This window comes from Corvus moneduloides, chromosome 11, assembly GCF_009650955.1.
Source record: "Corvus moneduloides isolate bCorMon1 chromosome 11, bCorMon1.pri, whole genome shotgun sequence".
Classification (NCBI taxonomy): Eukaryota; Metazoa; Chordata; class Aves; order Passeriformes; family Corvidae; genus Corvus; species Corvus moneduloides.
The window spans coordinates 900336-916673 of NC_045486.1; the positions used below are offsets into that span (position 1 = coordinate 900336).

The 16338-nt window shown below is 45.9% G+C and overlaps 1 protein-coding gene across 4 annotated transcripts in view; it reads left to right on the forward strand.

Annotated features, from left to right (window-relative positions):
• The first annotated feature begins 5606 nt into the window (after positions 1-5606).
• The window catches only part of TMCC1 (transmembrane and coiled-coil domain family 1), an 80786-nt gene continuing 70054 nt past the window's right edge, over positions 5607-16338 (forward strand). For 3 of the 4 annotated variants that reach the window (XM_032120564.1, XM_032120567.1, XM_032120570.1), the window contains exons 1-2: positions 5607-5684; positions 9162-9408. The gene's annotated coding sequence lies outside the window, so the exon portion shown is untranslated. Of the gene's footprint in view, positions 5685-7712; positions 7787-9161; positions 9409-16338 lie in introns of all 4 variants that reach the window. The other variant, XM_032120565.1, reaches the window with a different exon arrangement.

Below are 16338 nucleotides of genomic sequence, written 5' to 3' on the forward strand. Positions count from 1 at the left end.
ATGAGAGGCTCCTGTAAGTATATAGGAAACCAAAGGAAGTATTTCCAGATTTACCTGATTAACAGGTGTCTTTTTGACTCAAAAGCATTGACATCACATGTGTATTTGTGAAAATCTTACTCCTTACCCCTGTGCTGCTCTCTACACCTCCCAGATGATGGCCTATTTTCAGCAAAGCCCTACAGGTTGACTCCTTTTTCCCTTTCCGCCTTTTTTTAATGGTGAGCTTTGCCGTTCAGCACACTTTATTCCTGCCATGAGAGCAAAAGCAATGTTGTTCTGCCTGCTACATTTTGGTCAGACTATGCCAGTGAGGGCTAAAAGATAGGCCAAAGCAGCTGTCATTGTTCTCAATGTTCTTAAGCAGGTGTAGTGTTCTGCTTTATTTCTTATTTTCAAAGAACAGATAGTTCCTTCCTGCTCTTGGGCTACTGCTGATGTGACTAGAATTTGTCAGAGAGTCCGAACTTGCTTAACCTGAACACCTTTAAAATTACTCTCCTGTCTTTCAGAATGCATTACCTCATTGCATATCTGCTGTGGCACTGATGCATAACAAGCATGTGAAATGAGAGGGTGACAGAGTGAGAGAACATCTTCCAGAACTTTAGATCTAAGTCCATAAGGATGGCAAAGTGTTCATGCTTCAGCAGAGGATTACAGGAAATTTTGTGTTTCTACAATCAAATTTCCTGGAACCACAGAATGGTTTGGGTTGGAAGGGACCTGAAAGATCATCCAGTCCCACCCCCTGCCCTGGGCAGGGACATCTTTCACTAGACCACATTGCTCCAAGCCCAGTCCAACCTGGCTTTGAACACTTCCAGAGATGGGAACCTGGAACCTGTGCCAGTGGCTCATCATCCTCTCAGTAAGAAATTGCTTTAACTAGAAAAAAATTGAATCTTCCCCGGACAAAATTCCATATTAGTCACCTCTGTGTTAGCAGGATAGCCCTTCAGGGGATGGATTCAAGCACGGACATTTTGGACTGCATAGCACCCAAGGAAGTGTGACCAGCATTTACATCCAGTCCTATTGTCTGCTCACTACATATGAGAAGAGAAGCTCTGGCACCTGGCCTGTGAGCAACACTGCCAGGAGGAAGATGCTGGAAGCTTGGGTGCACCTGCACGAGGCTGAGGCAGCTGGAGGGCAGCTGTCTTACATCCCCCAGCACCCACAGGGCCTGTGACACCAGGTTCTACTCTGGGCCCTGCTCCAGCTTGTCTGTTGGCCACTGGAGGCAGCAAGGACAGATGGTAGCAGACTAAGTGGGGCATGCACTGCTGAGCTTACCCATACTGAGGGGATGTGATCTAAGCTTAGAGATGCTGGGGAGAGTCCCTCTACAAATCTGGGAATTAAACAACTTGAAAACTTCATTGTCTCACACCGAAGCCAGAGGGTTCACTTCAAGTGGTGCCAAACAAGCTTATGCTCACCTTACACAAAACTGCCTGGCATCCAAACACTGTAAAGTAACACCATGTAAAACATCAAAAGTCTTCATGACCCATAACAAATCCTTTTTTCTCCTCCTCTTTGCCCAGAATCATTCTGAACCCTATCCCCAGACATCTGTTGGTACATGCTAATGTAATTATTCCCTCCCTGCGAGAGCACCACGGAACTGAATTGTATCCCATGGATGTTGGGAGACATCTGAAACGTAGCCATGTCTTCTGACACTATGCAAGAAGGATGAAACTCCCATGTGAATGTAAAGTGAGCCACATGTTGGGAGCACACAAAGCAAACTTGTAGTTGTTGCTATAAGGGCTCCGTGAGACATGATGTTGAATTAAAAGGTACTTCTTTTTCCAGGTCAGATCAGGACAGATATTTCACTGTTCTAACCAGCACTGCCCACCTGCACTTGTGTTTCTCTCTAACAAACTCCCAGGGTGGCTCCTGTCTTTTATTCACCATTCCTGGCAGTATTGCCAATGCCTGCTGGTGCTTCTGGAATGGAACCCTGGAAGTCTGTTGGAGTTAGTTTGACTGCAGGTCAAAGAACTAAGCTTTAATCTGAGTCTAATTTATCAGTCCATTACATTGAATTCAGCTGGTTATTGCATGTCCATCTTCAGTCTGCTATGTGCTTCCTTCCCAGCAACTCCCTATTGAAAGAGCATAGAGTATACAAGGCCAGAACCAAAAAAACCCCAAAGCCAACATCTGGATGCACAGTGGTTCATATTTACTAGGCTGGGGATTCTCATCTTGCTGAAGGGTCTGGCTCACAACCCACAGGTGGCATCATAAGAACTCACCGGTGTAAGTAATGTTTTGAGGAAGGCAGAGAAAGGTAAATCTCATCAGGCCACAAGCTGTGGGTTTTTTCCCCACAGGAATCAAAATCAATTAATAGAAGCACACAGAGCTCCTCTCCAGGTTCATTCTATGTGAGCAGTTATTTGCTCTGGTGCTTCAGCCCAGCTTTTATCATCCTGTGTTCTGTTGAGACCGCCCCAGTCTTCTGTGAGGACTTTCTTCTATGAGTAAGTATTACGAGCTGTGCTGAGTGCCACACATTTCAAGAAATAACTGCTGTGCTTGATTGGCACTGGCACAAGCCACTGTGTTGGACAAAGACCGGTGAGGTCCAAAATATTTTCTCCTCTGTGAGGAGTGAACTGATTTTAAGTTGGCATATGATCACATCAAACTCCACAGCTCTGTTACAGTGATAGCAGAAATCCCTGTAGAAGGTATTGGCTCCTGTCCATAGATACATGTGGGTCTCTAGATTTAGACTGTGCATGCACGAAACATTGTGCTGTGTGGCCTTCAGAGCTACTGAGCTCCTTTGGCTCCAGTTGGTCTAGAAAAACAGGGAAGATGATACAAAGCTGTGATACAAAAGCTATTCCCTAAGTATCTATTTGTAGCTTTGCAATGTTCCCCTCCTTGAATGAGTGAATATAAAATACTTTTTGAAAATGACTTACACAAATATGTAGAAATATATCGCAGAAAGTCCTATTAGAAAGTATATAATTGAGCCAAATAGCACCACCAGTACCTGCAGAGAGAGGTAATTGTACTCTAATTATTTTCTTGGCTACCTGGTTCATCACTTCTGTGTGTTGTCTAGAAACACAGACTTCCTGTCAACCTTTGAATCTGATATGTATGATACAGACATACATGTGTAAAGCCAAATTTAATGCCAACTGGAGATCTAACACTAACAATCTGTTAATTATTTGGATTTTTTATTAATAAATAAGAAAAAATTGAATTAATAAATCTCAATGTAGAAGTCACCCTGGGCGTTGTTTGTTTATGCTCTGTAGGCAGCTAGGGAATTCGGGCTGGGCGGGTTCCCTCACTGGTTTGGGTCTGCTACATGTTCAGTTCCCATGTGCTGACCCAAGATCCCAGTGCTTGGTTACTCAGCTTTGGAAAGGAGGGAGGTGAAAAATGGTTTTGTGAAAAACGAGGTTCACTCTCCTGTTAGAATTTAAAGAGTTTAATATAAAGACAATAAGAGACACATAAAATAAAGCAAAGGGATAACAGCCGGGTGCCTTGGCGCTCTGCCAAGAGCACATCTGATGCCCGAGGTGAGTCTTTTTTATACCATTTTTACTGTCTGTTCTCTATACATATTCAAACTTTTCCAGGAATTGATCTGCATGGCCACTCCTTGGGTCCGCCTTTTTAGAGCATGCGTAGTCTTCGGCCTTGTGGTTTTATTTCTTTTGATTCTTGGGGTTGGGCCCACTAGGTAAGAGTCGATGGTAGGGTGGATCTCTTAATTCTCCAGACAGTCAGGGCTGATTGCAGCTTTGGCCTCTTTGCCCCCCGGGCCAGAGCGGTGATAGCGGCTCTCGGACTCTCCTGGCCGCCCGTTCTCCGGGCGGAGCAGCCTTTGGGCCCTTTTGTTCTCTGGACAAAGTGTTGGTCAGCAGCTTCTCGGGCCTCATCCTGTGTTCGCTTGGAGGTTCTCTTACTTGCTCACACTTGCTAACATTCTTGGAAAAAGAAAGAAAACTACATCCACACAGCAAAAAGCATTTCTAACATTATATAATATCTACTTTAATACTTTGCGAGAAGCCAATACTATAATACATGTTTATAACAGTTTGAAGAGAAATTTTAGAAGATCACTTATTAGTTCTGCAAGATGTTGGTTCAGGAGGTTAGGGGAGTAACAAAGTTTCCATCAGATGTAAATAACCGATCCTCATTTTGTAGAAACTGTGAATCATGGAATGCTCAGCCAGGCCTTAGATGACCAGTTGTTTGTGGAAAGGCATAAGGATATTTGACTGCTGAAGCATTGGAGCAGGAGGAAGAGGTCCATCCATCACAGTCCCTCTCTTCAGTGGAGCTGTGTGTGGTATGGATTCACTTCACTAGGCAAAGATCCACCATGTCCTGCCTTTAGGTGTTCCTGGCCTGTCATGATCCATACACCTGTGCTGTGGGGACCATGCTTGAATCCAGCACACAGCTCAGGCCTCCCTGCACACCAGGGAAGTGTGGCAGCCAGGTCTGCTGGAGTGAAACCTTGGGCAGGGCCAGAGGAAGAGAGCGGAGAGCTGGGGTTGGTGAGGAAGGTGTTTGAGTGGGAAAGGCATTGGCAGGTGTTAATTCTTGAGCACTGAAGTAATTAATGAGCACTGATTTGAAATAAAAGTTAAGTTGTGTAAATCCCAACTTTTTTTGCAGTCAAATGTATTAATTGCATCAGACAAATACAGATCAAGGCAAATTTCTCATCAAATCAGCTTCCAGAAAGAGTGCAGCCTTCTAAAAATACCGAAGTGAGTCACCCCAGATGACAGTGCTGTGACAGAGGGACAGTCCATGCCACATCTGAGATGGAGGTGAGTGGTGTTTCTGCAGAGCACACACCTAACACTGCTCCACAGAAACGTGGGTGCAAGCCAGAGGCAGCTGATCAAGGAGCTCTTCTAGAACACGCACAGCACCGTCTGACTGTTCCAGAAGTTTCCGTGTGGTCACCACAACTCCAGTGCGAATTCTGTCTGGCAAACTGGAAGGCAAAAACCAGTTTGTAACCTGGTACCAAATCACTGAATCCTTCCTAGAGCATCTTGTTACATAAAGCCCCTAAGTGGCAGCTGCCACCACGAGGAGCCCATTTGTCAGGGCTGAGGGGGCCGTGACACACCTGTGCGGGAGTCACACCTGTGCGGGGGTATCGCGCTCTCAAGGCCAGGAGCCACATAAGGGAGTTCACCCGTGGCTGCGGGCCGGGCCGGGCCCGGCGGGAAGGGGCAGCGGGAGACGGAATAGGTGAGTAGAGAAAAACCGTGTCTGGAGGTGCGAGGAGCCCCCGCCACCGCAGCACAGAGACCGAGAGCCGCCCAGAGCGCCCCCCGCGGGCGGGGCCGGGCAGGGCAGGGACCCGGCGGGATGGGAACGGGAGCGGGAAGCCGTGCCAGCCCCGGGAGCGGAACGGGAACGGGAACGGGAACGGGAACGGGATTAGGCACGGCCCCGCCCCGCCCGGACGTGCCCACCGCAGCGCTGCTGGGGCGGGGCCTCGGCGCGCCGGCGCTGTGGGGAGCGCGTGCCCGCCCTCAGGCCCCGCCCCCTCAGGTGACGCCACCGCGCGCGCCCGGCCCTTCCCCTCGCGCGACGTCACGCGGCCGGGCCGGGCGGTGGCGGCGCGCGGGGATGGAGCGGCCGCCGCTCGGCCGGTGAGTGACCGACGGACCGCGAGATGGGGCATAGAGAGGGAACGGGCTCGGGAACGGGGTGGGAGAACACCCGGAGCCGCGGGACGGGGCGAGGGGACCCCGCCGGACGGGCCCCGGGCGCGCCCATTGCGAGCGCCTCGCCCGCCCCCAGACCCGCCGCTCGGCCGCGCTCTCTCCGCCGCCCCCGCTCCTGCGGCTGGTTTAGGACCCTCTGGCCGAGTCGCGGCCCCGCCGGCCCGCTCGCCCCGTTCCGGGCCGTCGTCCGGGGCGCAGGGCCCGGGTTGCGCGGAGCGGGCCATGTCCGGCCCGGCGGTGGCGAGCGGCGCCCGCGGCCCCCGCGATCGTCCCGGTCCCCGCGGCCCCCGCAGCCCTCCCGGGGGCGGCCCCACGCACGTGTAGATGGTGCTGGGTGTTCGGGAGGCGCCGCCGCGGCCCCCGCGCTGGTTTAGGGGTGGCTGAGGTGTGTGTTCGCTTCACCGATTCCTGCCCGCCTTGGCTGTCTTTGATGAGATTGTTAAGATACGAGTTATTTCATGGTGAGCTCAGATTTTGCCGGCTTAAAAGCAGATTGTCAGTGACAGGCCTTTAAAGTAAAGAACTTAAGGTGTAAAGCAGCAGTTTCGGAGCTTTACAAGTGCCAAAATTCAGGAGACTTGGAGCTGGACACTGTGTGTGTGACTTGTGTGCAGCTGCTGTCACTGGCGATACAGAAGTACCTGATGTGCATTAGGTACAAATGCTGTGGCCAGCAAAACTCGCGTGGTGGGTGGAGGCATTGCTTTCACTAAAAAACTCTATCAATAGGGAAACTTAATGAGGCTTCTTGGTGGGTAGGGGTGTAAAGGTCTGAACTGAAGGTACAAAGATCTGAGTGGAAGCCTAGGGGAGGAGGAGAAAGAGGGAGGTAATGTAACTACCACTGCGTCAGCAACAGTGTCCATCATCCACAAACCTTAAAATCCGATGTGTCTGCAAGTCGGAAGCCCTTAGTAACAATCTGGGCTACCGGTGGGGTCAGTGAAGCAGTGATGCCTTGACCTGAGCCAGTGTCGCTGGGTTCTCCTCAGTCTGGAAAGCGAGTGCTGCTTTCCCTGATGCTCACTACTGACTCTGTCTTACCCGTGGTTACATGTGGCAGGTGACTCCATGTTTGCTCACAGGATGATCCTTCTCTTAGAGTAAGTTCTTTGTCCATCTGCAAGTGTCTAGAGGCAAGGAAAGCCCAGTGAGTAGGTGTACTCACTGGAAGATCTGTTTCTCTCGTGATGCTGGGGGGGCTCTTCCTTCTCTTGTTTGGGGACAGTGGGGCTCCTGAGCTTGCAGGACTTGTGCTGCTCAGCAACTCTGCAGCCACACAGGGTTCTGGTGCCAAATGAATTGGAGGTTTGTATCCACTGTGTCCAGTTCAGCTGCCTGATAAACCCACCCAGCTGGTTTGGAAGCCATCCAAAATATGGAAGCAAACTGTAGATGGAGAAAGATCTACTTTGTGTGGAATTTATTTTAGAAAGAATTTGGATCTAAAGGTTCTATAAAGTTTGGGGCTTCCCCCCACCATTTACCACATAAAAGTTGCTGAGTTTAGTTTTCTAAGCAGTTCTGTGTCATGGTTTGGGCTGTCTCACATCTTATTTAATCATAACTGAAGTTCCTATAATTAAAACCTGTATCTAATTCAGATACAAAATAGAAATTATTGGAAGTCTACAGATTTTGTTTACATGTATTTAGAGAGGTGCATTCTGCATGAAATGGGTTGTGTCTAGCAAGTCAGCTCCTCCACTGCTTGGGTGAATGGCCTATGCCTGACAGTGAGCCGGCGACTGTGGCTGCACTAGAGTCAGGCAAACCTTGTGTTAGTGTCTCCTCTGGTCTTTCTGAGAATTGTTTCTGAGCCATTGAAAAACACTTGGTGTGATATATCTTGGACTTGGTTTCTAGGAATTTTTGCTTAGAGATCTGGGGGAGGAGTCTTCCTTCTCCACTGGCTTCCCCAGTGCGTTTACTGGTGTGGCATGTTCTCTTCAGGCGGTTCTGTGGCTGTCTGCCAGTGAGAGCTGGGCTTTGGGACCTGGATTCACCGAGTGCAAGGTGTTTCTCAGGTGAGCTGGCTGGTTGGCTGCCTCTTGACAGACCTAGAGTCTCCTCACCCCTGAAATACAGGGAGTGGTTTTGGCTCTGCGTGTCCCCTGAGGCCTGGTGAGGGCTGTTTGCTGTGGCACGCGGGATGCTGCTTGGCACAGAGGTCATGCGCTCTCTGTGAGGGTTGGAGCTCACAGGGACTTGTGTTACCTGTCTGGGGCCAGGAACAGGGCAGTATCTCAATAGTGAGACTTGTTAAAGTGGTTTGTAGGCAATGAGCCCTGTGTGGCCCAGGTGACATCCAGAGGTCCCTTCCAACCTCAGCTAATCTGTGAACTTGTTACAGTGTTTCCTAGAGGATAAACTGGCATCTTTGGGAAGAGTGATGATGCCTGAATGAAATGGAATGTGAAGGTGGCAGGCTAGACGTGCGTTGTCTGCACTTCTAGAAACTGACTATTCTGCTGTGATTACATACTTAAAATTCTTAACTCCTCCAAGCAGTTGAGACCCTGGATATTGTCACAACACAATGAGCTGATTCTTTGGGCTTGAATTTAAGCTCCAAATTCTCAAAATTGTTCTTCCAGCCAGGTGTGTTAAGGAAAGAAGGAAACAAGCAATTGTGTGGAGTTAAATGGATTTTTGCAAAATGTAATGTCTTCATACTTTCAGAAGCATTTTATGGTAATGCAGATCTAGTTGACCCTTGTTATTTACAGAGAAGAATCCTACTCATGTACCAAAAGTACAAAACATTTCTATCAAAATAACATTGAGAACTCTGATTTGGAAGCTAGATCTGACACACCATGTGAAATACAAACACAGAACAGAAGGTCTCTGCCCCAAAAAAGTTTATGTTTAATTAACTTAAATCCAAACCAAAGAAGTTTGCCAACACTCCTGAACATTTATGCCATGCAGGAACCCCCCGAGTATGTACCTTATGTGCATGCTGTGTTGGGGCTTCCATCATGCTCTGTGTTGGTCCTTGTTTTGGACAGCAGCTTAATTCTTTAGTCTGACACTGGTCACATGAGCACTCCTGTGTGAAAATACCCAGTGAACATCAAGGCATTTGGTGAACTGGGAGGGTTTGTCTGAATCAGGGCAGTCTGTGATGTGGTATGGTGTTGCATGCATGCATGTGATCAAACATTATTTGAATGCTTAGAGGATTTCCCTTCTTGAGATAGTTTATTAGGTTAAAGTAGTCAGAATATGAGGTAACTTCAGAGGCTGCTTCTGATTTTAAATACGTCAAAGCTAGCAGAAACCTAGTATTTCAAATTAGTTAATACTTTTCTTTGAAGGGGACTCTGAATATATGTGCTGTTTTATTGTTTATCAGGTATTAATGGCATTTCTTATTATGCTTGTTAATTTTGGCAGGTCTTTCTCCTCTACAAAGAAGTTTTGTTGCCAGGATTTACTCTGAAAATGACCTACAGTACTGACTGCAGATGTCTGCAAATGTAGAAGCTGATAAATCATATCTTCTTCCCTTCCCTGACTTTCCTGTTTCCTGTGGAATTTATACTTCTAAATTTTTTTAAAGTTAGACCTCTGTTGATGACATTTGGATTACAACTGTGAGCATATCTATGCAAAGAGACAAGCTACCCTGAGCACTTTTGAGGTATGTATGCCTGCTATGACTTAGAACACATGGAATGGAAAGGCCATCTAATGAGGGCAAAGAGAGCTCTAGGTGTACATTTTCTAGATTTAGGCTGTTGTGCACCATTTTGCATGGTTTTAGCAGTAGAATATACATGTGCACAGTGAGGCTGTGGGAGCACCGGAATACCTACCCAGCATTGTATGGAGGGTGACCTTGGTTGAACCTGCTGTGGGAGTAGTCAAAAGACTCTTTTGGGAAAAGCTTGGTTGTATTCAGTGCTCACCCATTCAGTTCCTAAATACCACCATGGTCTGCAGAAATTTTCTTCTTCGAAGTATGTGACAGACATTTAGTAGTCATTGAAATGCACCTGGGAGGCCATGGTGATTGCTCTATTTGGTTAGATAAAGCACTCACATGAAATTACAGAGTACTTGCCTTGAATTGGGAGGCATCTGGAATGAAGGCTAGGAAAAAAGGACATTTTGCTTGCCTTCCTATGCACAGGTGCTGGCCCAGTGGTCTCTGCTCCCAGAAAGGAGCAGTCTCGTAGGACAATATGCCTGTGATGTACAAGAGTAGCAGAGCTGGGTGGGATTTGCCTTGTTGCCGCGGAGGTTTGTTCCAACCCAGGTAACAAGAGGTGGACTACCTTGGCTGTTTACGAAGCACGGAAAGTTACCAGCATGCACAGTTGTATTTTCCTGGAGGCTTTTAGCTGGCCATATATATTCTAAACCTGGAATGAGGAAGTTGGCTAACTGCCTCTGTATGGGTTTGTAAGAGGCCAGGGTGCACTGATAACATCTGTTCCTTCTGTAAGCTACTTGGACAGGTTATCCCTTCTGTGATGTAGATGCCAACATTCTGGGTCATCGGTGGTCTTCAGTTAACGGTGGGTAACAGTGAAAGGCAGCCAAACACACACCTGTCTGGCTTCCAGAAAAGACATTTATTAGTGGATTTTGTTTAAAAAGGAAAACTAATTGTGCTGAAAGTAGCTACCTGACTGAATCATTCACCATGCCACATTGCTGTACAGGATGTATTTAGCAGACAACACATGAGCTTTTATTGATAAGCTCCAGTGATTCAGGCTGAGATGATACTGGAGGGACACAGATCTGACCTACCTCCCTGTATGGTTTAAAACAGCCTGATGGCCTTCCTGTAATAGGAAGGCAGAATGGGCCATGTTGGCAGTGCTAGTGTGAACTGGGATAGGCAGTGAAGTGCTGTGGTTGGGAAGGGGATCCCTCACCTTTGCTAAAGGAATTTGCTCCATCATTTGCCTGCAAGCAGAGCTGGGGCCAAGGATTGGCATCTTGGTGAGATTCTGTTAGGAGTGGGCAGAAGTTGGTGCAGCACACTTTAAATGTGTTTCTCAGTCTGCCTGGGCAGTGTGTTATTTGGCTGTGGCAGTGTGCTAAAGTAGCACTGGGGAGAAAATGGTTTTGTTTCCTGTAGACTGCTTTCATGGAAACTGTAGGAACACACCAGGAGTGAAGTGGTTTGCTGAGCTGCCCACTGCCACCCTAGTGGTGCTTTATGTAGTGTACCAGGGATGTGGACTCTGTAAACCAACTTGGTGCATTTTTTTATTGTAGTAAAGATCTCTGTAATCTTGTCAATTAATTGTGCGGATTTTCCCAAAAAAGCTGCCGTTCTGTAAAAATAGAACAATTGCTGCAAACTCTCTGAAAACCTGCAAGAATACATAGATTCTGTGTCTCCCTGAGTGTATATCCCTAAGCAGAGTATTAGTCTTTATTTCCTTAGCTGTAAGATAGTTATCTACCTTTGTAAAACATTCAGTTTCATGGAAAGTGTAAGTGTTGCAGTGTAATTATTCAAACTCATATAACTAAAAGTGAGTACTAAAGTGTGGAGTGACAAGGAAATTGAGTATAATATAAAGTTTTCTTTTGATGTAAAGAAGTGGTCTGAAAGGTGAAATTGTGTACATTAGAGAATGTTGCATTAAAACTGTCCTACAGGATGTCTAAAAAGTTTGAAGAACGTTAAAGGACACTGCAGTATTGAGATGAATGGTACTGCCATTGATTCAGCTGGTGGGATGGGTTATGGCAGGAAGTTTGCAGATACCTACTCACAGTTTCTTCAGGCATAAATTTGGCAAATTTCAGTATATTTTGGATTTGTGTGAGCTGATGGTATCCTTAACAAATCCCATAGTGACCTTTGTACTGAAGCTGTTGGCTATTATTTTCCTGGAGGCCGGTTGCCATGGTGATTATCCTGAGGGCAAATAAATGTATTTTTCATGATTCCCAGTTATACTAGTTTTGAGCAAAAGGACTGTGGCCTTTTCTGGGGTCACTGGAAGATACTGCACCCATAGCACTCCAGGTTTGTAAATCACTGCCCGCTGAACAAGTTTCTCATGGGCTTTAGTGGGTCATGGTCATAAGGAGTAGTGTCACTTGTCTGTGAGAAGTAGTGAGTGTCCTTGCTGTGATCCTGAGGTTGAACAGCAGTTAAAATGGGAGAAATGAACACAGAGTGACTTTGGGTCAGAATCTGTTAAGATTGAACTTAGCCCATTCAGGCCAGTGATGCCTGACTGACTAGTAAGGCAAAAGCTCTGTTGGTGAAAGCCAGTCCCTCCAAGGTGCATGGTGCTGTGGTCCTTCCCTGTGTTGGCTTTCAGCTGGGGTAGCCTCTAGCTCTGTTTTCTACTGATTTATATTAAATGCTTTGTGGAGGAAGATATTCTGGATATGTGAGCCTTTCCATAACCGAAGAACTTGATTAGTTCTCATTGGATACCTGTGAGAAGTTTGACTGCTTGGGGTGCAGAGCATCCTGTGGTAAGAGGAGCGGGGACTTGTAGAGTGGAGGGGGGTAGGAGGCTGTATCAGTGGCTGCTCGCTGCTCTGCAGAGCAGTTCCCATGCTGGTCATGCTTTTGCTGCACGATTTAGTTCTCAGCTGGTTTGCTGTGCTGAAAGTTTTGGTTCTGGTTGACCAAAGCCCTTTAAATGCTTCAGGTGCAATTCCAGTTTGTGGGAGAAGTACTGGGTCCAATACTGTACATCTCTTTATTAATAACATATTAATAGGGCCAGGTGAAGAATTTTGTAGGTGATGCAAGATGGGAAGTTGACAGACCTGATGTTTGTGTTGCCACTCAGAGGCACCTGGATAGGCTTGAGGAATAGGCAGGCAGGAACCTCATGAAGTTCAACAAAGGGAAACAGGAAGCTCTGCACCTGGGGAGGACCCGACCTGTGTAGCCGCTGTTCTGTAACCATCCATGTACCTGTGCTGGGGGCCTGACCACCTACAAAGTTGCTCTGCAGCAAGCAAACAGGTTTTCTGCGGGAAACCCAAGTTGCAGGATGGCTCTGTAAGGAGCCATTGACTTGGGTTTTGGTTTTGGCTCTGATTAATAAGCCTGCACCTTCTCAGTGGTAGCTGAAATTCAGCCTTATTTCAAATAAGACTGCTCCCTTTTTTTGCTGCTTTGGGTAAAGATTTGTGGATTTTTTTATGGGGACTCTGCCATGAATGTGGGAGGAAACATTCTGATTTTGGCTGAGGTTTTAAATGCATGACTACTTGATTCCCATTGGCAACAAAGCAGTCAAGCCCAATTTCTTTATACCAAATTACTGTCTCTGTGCAGCTGGATGTGGAGGTGGATATTGAAGAGCAGCATATTTGTGAGTGTGGCTGCTTTGCTGTGCTGTGTTTGTGCAATTTGTGTATGTGTCCCTAAAATGCATAGTAAGATCTAATAGAAGAAAAGGACCATAGACGTACATCAGTATTTTTATTGCAGAAGTCCAAAAAGTGAGCAAAGCAGGGAATTCACAAGTCTGTGTGGTAGCAGCTGATGGACAGCTAACATGGCTCCCATTCAAAATGGTGTTGCTCTGAGAGGATGGGGAGTTGTGGCTGTGCTGGGCTGGTTCCTTGGCACTTGAAAAGAGGTCTGGCAGCCTGTGTGTGTCCTGCAGAGCAGGTGCCCATGGCTCTGCTCACACTGTGTCCCTGAGATACGCAGGCCAGGCTGATGCTGTTCCTACCCATTAGGGTACATATGAATGCAGTTACATTGTTCCTTGTCTCAAGCTCTGCTTGAGCCTACCTGGGACTGGGAGAAGTGGCTGTAAGGAGTCAAGTTAAAAACACCTTATGCATGTCTCCTATTTCTGTTGACAGCTGACAGCAGGTTTTTAACACTGAGAGCAGGTAAGGAGGTGTGGATGGGGTAGTCTTTTACTGATAGGTGCTCCCAGCCTCCTGCAAGTGCTGACTGAAGGACTTCAGGCAGTGTTTGATGGGCAACCTGAACATCTTGTTTGTAGTCCTGCAGGGAGGAATGTGCTTGATTAGAAAAGGCCATGTAAACAAACCAGGCCCAGATTAAGGCCACTACTGTTATACTGATATAATTTTTTAAGAGTTGCACTTAAGTAAAAGCTCCCTAGAGTAGCAGTCTTGAAGAAGGATCAGGAGGGAGAGTTTTCTTCTGAAGAGCACGATGAAGCTGTCAGTGGTTGAGCAGCATAAACTGTCAGTGCATTAGCGAAGACTATTGACTTCTGGTCGGAATTTCTGTCTTGCCAGATTTGTGTCACGTTTTAAACAATACTGGTAGAAGGAGCTGGTTTTGAGTCATCAGGGGGAGTATTTTACCACTCTGTGTGAGGTTAGTTCTACTTTCTTCTTTCACAAGTCATTGTAGATACGATACTTTCCAAAATTCAGGGCTAAAAGCACATGTTAAAATCACACATAGAGTGGGGTGTGGGTTGGTGGTAGATGATATCTTTCTTACAAGCCTGCTAATTTAACTTGTTTTAACCTCCTTACAACTCCAAGCTGGAATAAACCTTTCTTTTAGAACTAGAGTTGCTAAATCCTGCCAGCTTCTCTGCTGGCATTGTCACAGATAATTCTGCTAGGAGTTAAAATGAGAGGCCATCTCTTCTTTTTTTTTTTTTTTTTTTGGTATTACTAGCATGCTTAGAAGTCTCTCTTTAATGCCAGAAATAGCTGTAGTATACCCTTTTGTCTTCCCTTGGAAGTGGAATGAAAATACCTGTATTTCCACTTTGTGGTTCTCTTGTTCCTGACATTTGAGTCAGCTTTGACACACAGAAAGTGGCAGTGTCTCTTGGCAGACAGGCAGTGAGGAGATAAGAGCAGCTTTGATCTCTCTCCTCCACCCCTTCCTCTTCTGAAAAGATCCTGCCAAAATGCTTGCCATGGCCTAGTATTGTTGCATTTTTCCAGAGACTAAAGAATCAGATCCAGATAATGCAAATGTTAATAGGAGAAGTCAGTAGCAGGAGTGCAACTGACCACAAAAATATTTGAGATGCTTCAAGGAATTAAATCCATTCTTTTATTTGTGGAAGGCCCATTGTTTTGAATATTTGCTTAACACTTCTTCACTCTTTTCCTTTAGGGGAGGTAGTTTCTCTATTTGCAAAATGCAGTATTTAAACTGTAGAAGTGAAATCACTTGTATACTGATGAGTCCTTGCTGAAGCTCATGTGAGTTCCTGTTTTCTGCAGCTGTTGTGGCCATAGTGTCAGATAGGAAGTTTTTGATAACACCATTTTGGAGTAATTGTGTGCCCTGTCTGTTTACTTCCTCTCTTTAACTTTATCCCAAAGATGTTATAACCAGGTCTATGATCAGATTCTTCCCTCAGTCCTGTCTTCTTTCAAATGAATTAATTTTTTTGTATTGGTTCATATCACAGCCCTGGAAATATCTGTGCTTACAAAGTCTAAAATGGGATGCCATGCTATGGTTCTGAAAATGAGCCAGGGGACAAAAGAGGTTGGAAATTCCTTAAATTGCTATTTCTGTTGTACTTCTCGTATTGTGAAAGGACAGCTTCCGTTCCCTGCTTGAACTGTGGCTGGAGATGTCCCTTCAGTGTTCTTCAGTGAAGCCCTGAGTTCAAAACATGCACTTGACTGGTTTGTAGAACATGTAAATATGGGTGCAACTTTTTTCCCTTTTGCAAAAAGCAGAGATGTTTTTGAAGAAATGCTGCTGTTTGGCCTAGCTTCAATTTGGTTTTGAAGAAGAGTAGGTGAGGATGTCACTTTTCTGAAACAGGCCACTAAATTAAGTGCAAGTGTCAACTGTCAGCCCTCCTGTGGCAGACCACACAGTTTTGAATTGCAGGTTTCCTCTTGAGCCTAGTAAAGCAGACTGTCTTTATAATAATTATTTGTCCAGTTTGCTTTTCTTCTAAAATCCCTGCAGACCGCATTTTTAGTGTTGTCTCCCAACTTTTAAGTATGTTCACAAAAAAAATTTCAAGAAAATGTGTATGATGTATGTAATTGTCAATGTCAACTAATCAGAAGACTCTAGTTAAATCTTTCTTTAACATTCATTTAGCTTTCTTGAAGCACTGTTTTTATTAATTTGATGGAAAACAGCCTATATGTAGCCTTTTCCAGGAAAGAATATTTTAAAGTGATTTGAGTAGGTTCCAGTTATACTGCAATGAGCAAGCAGTACTTCCTGTAGGGCATCAGTAATGTAGAGGCTGCCCACAGGTGGTATTGAAGGTACTTGATTCTGATGTGGATATACTCAGGAAGATGCTTCTTAAGAAGAAATGGAAAGGAGAAAGGGATCTATCACTCACTAAGAGAATGTTTGGTATATGCTCATCTGTGACTTGAGTGAAGTTTTCTCTTATCTACAGCATTAATATTTGAGCTTTCAGGAAGATAAACTGCGTACATTAGTTCTGCTGGTCAGCAGTATTAAATATAAAGTTATAGGAAGGAACTGTTTCAACAGGATGTGGATCTGAGAAGAGGCTGATGTTGAAAGATCACTTTCTGGTATGTCTGAACATGGTGCCCTTGCACATGTGAACCATTAATGGATACAGTGGTAGAAGAAGTGAACTCTTTTTGGTGTGCCAAAGCATAAAATCTT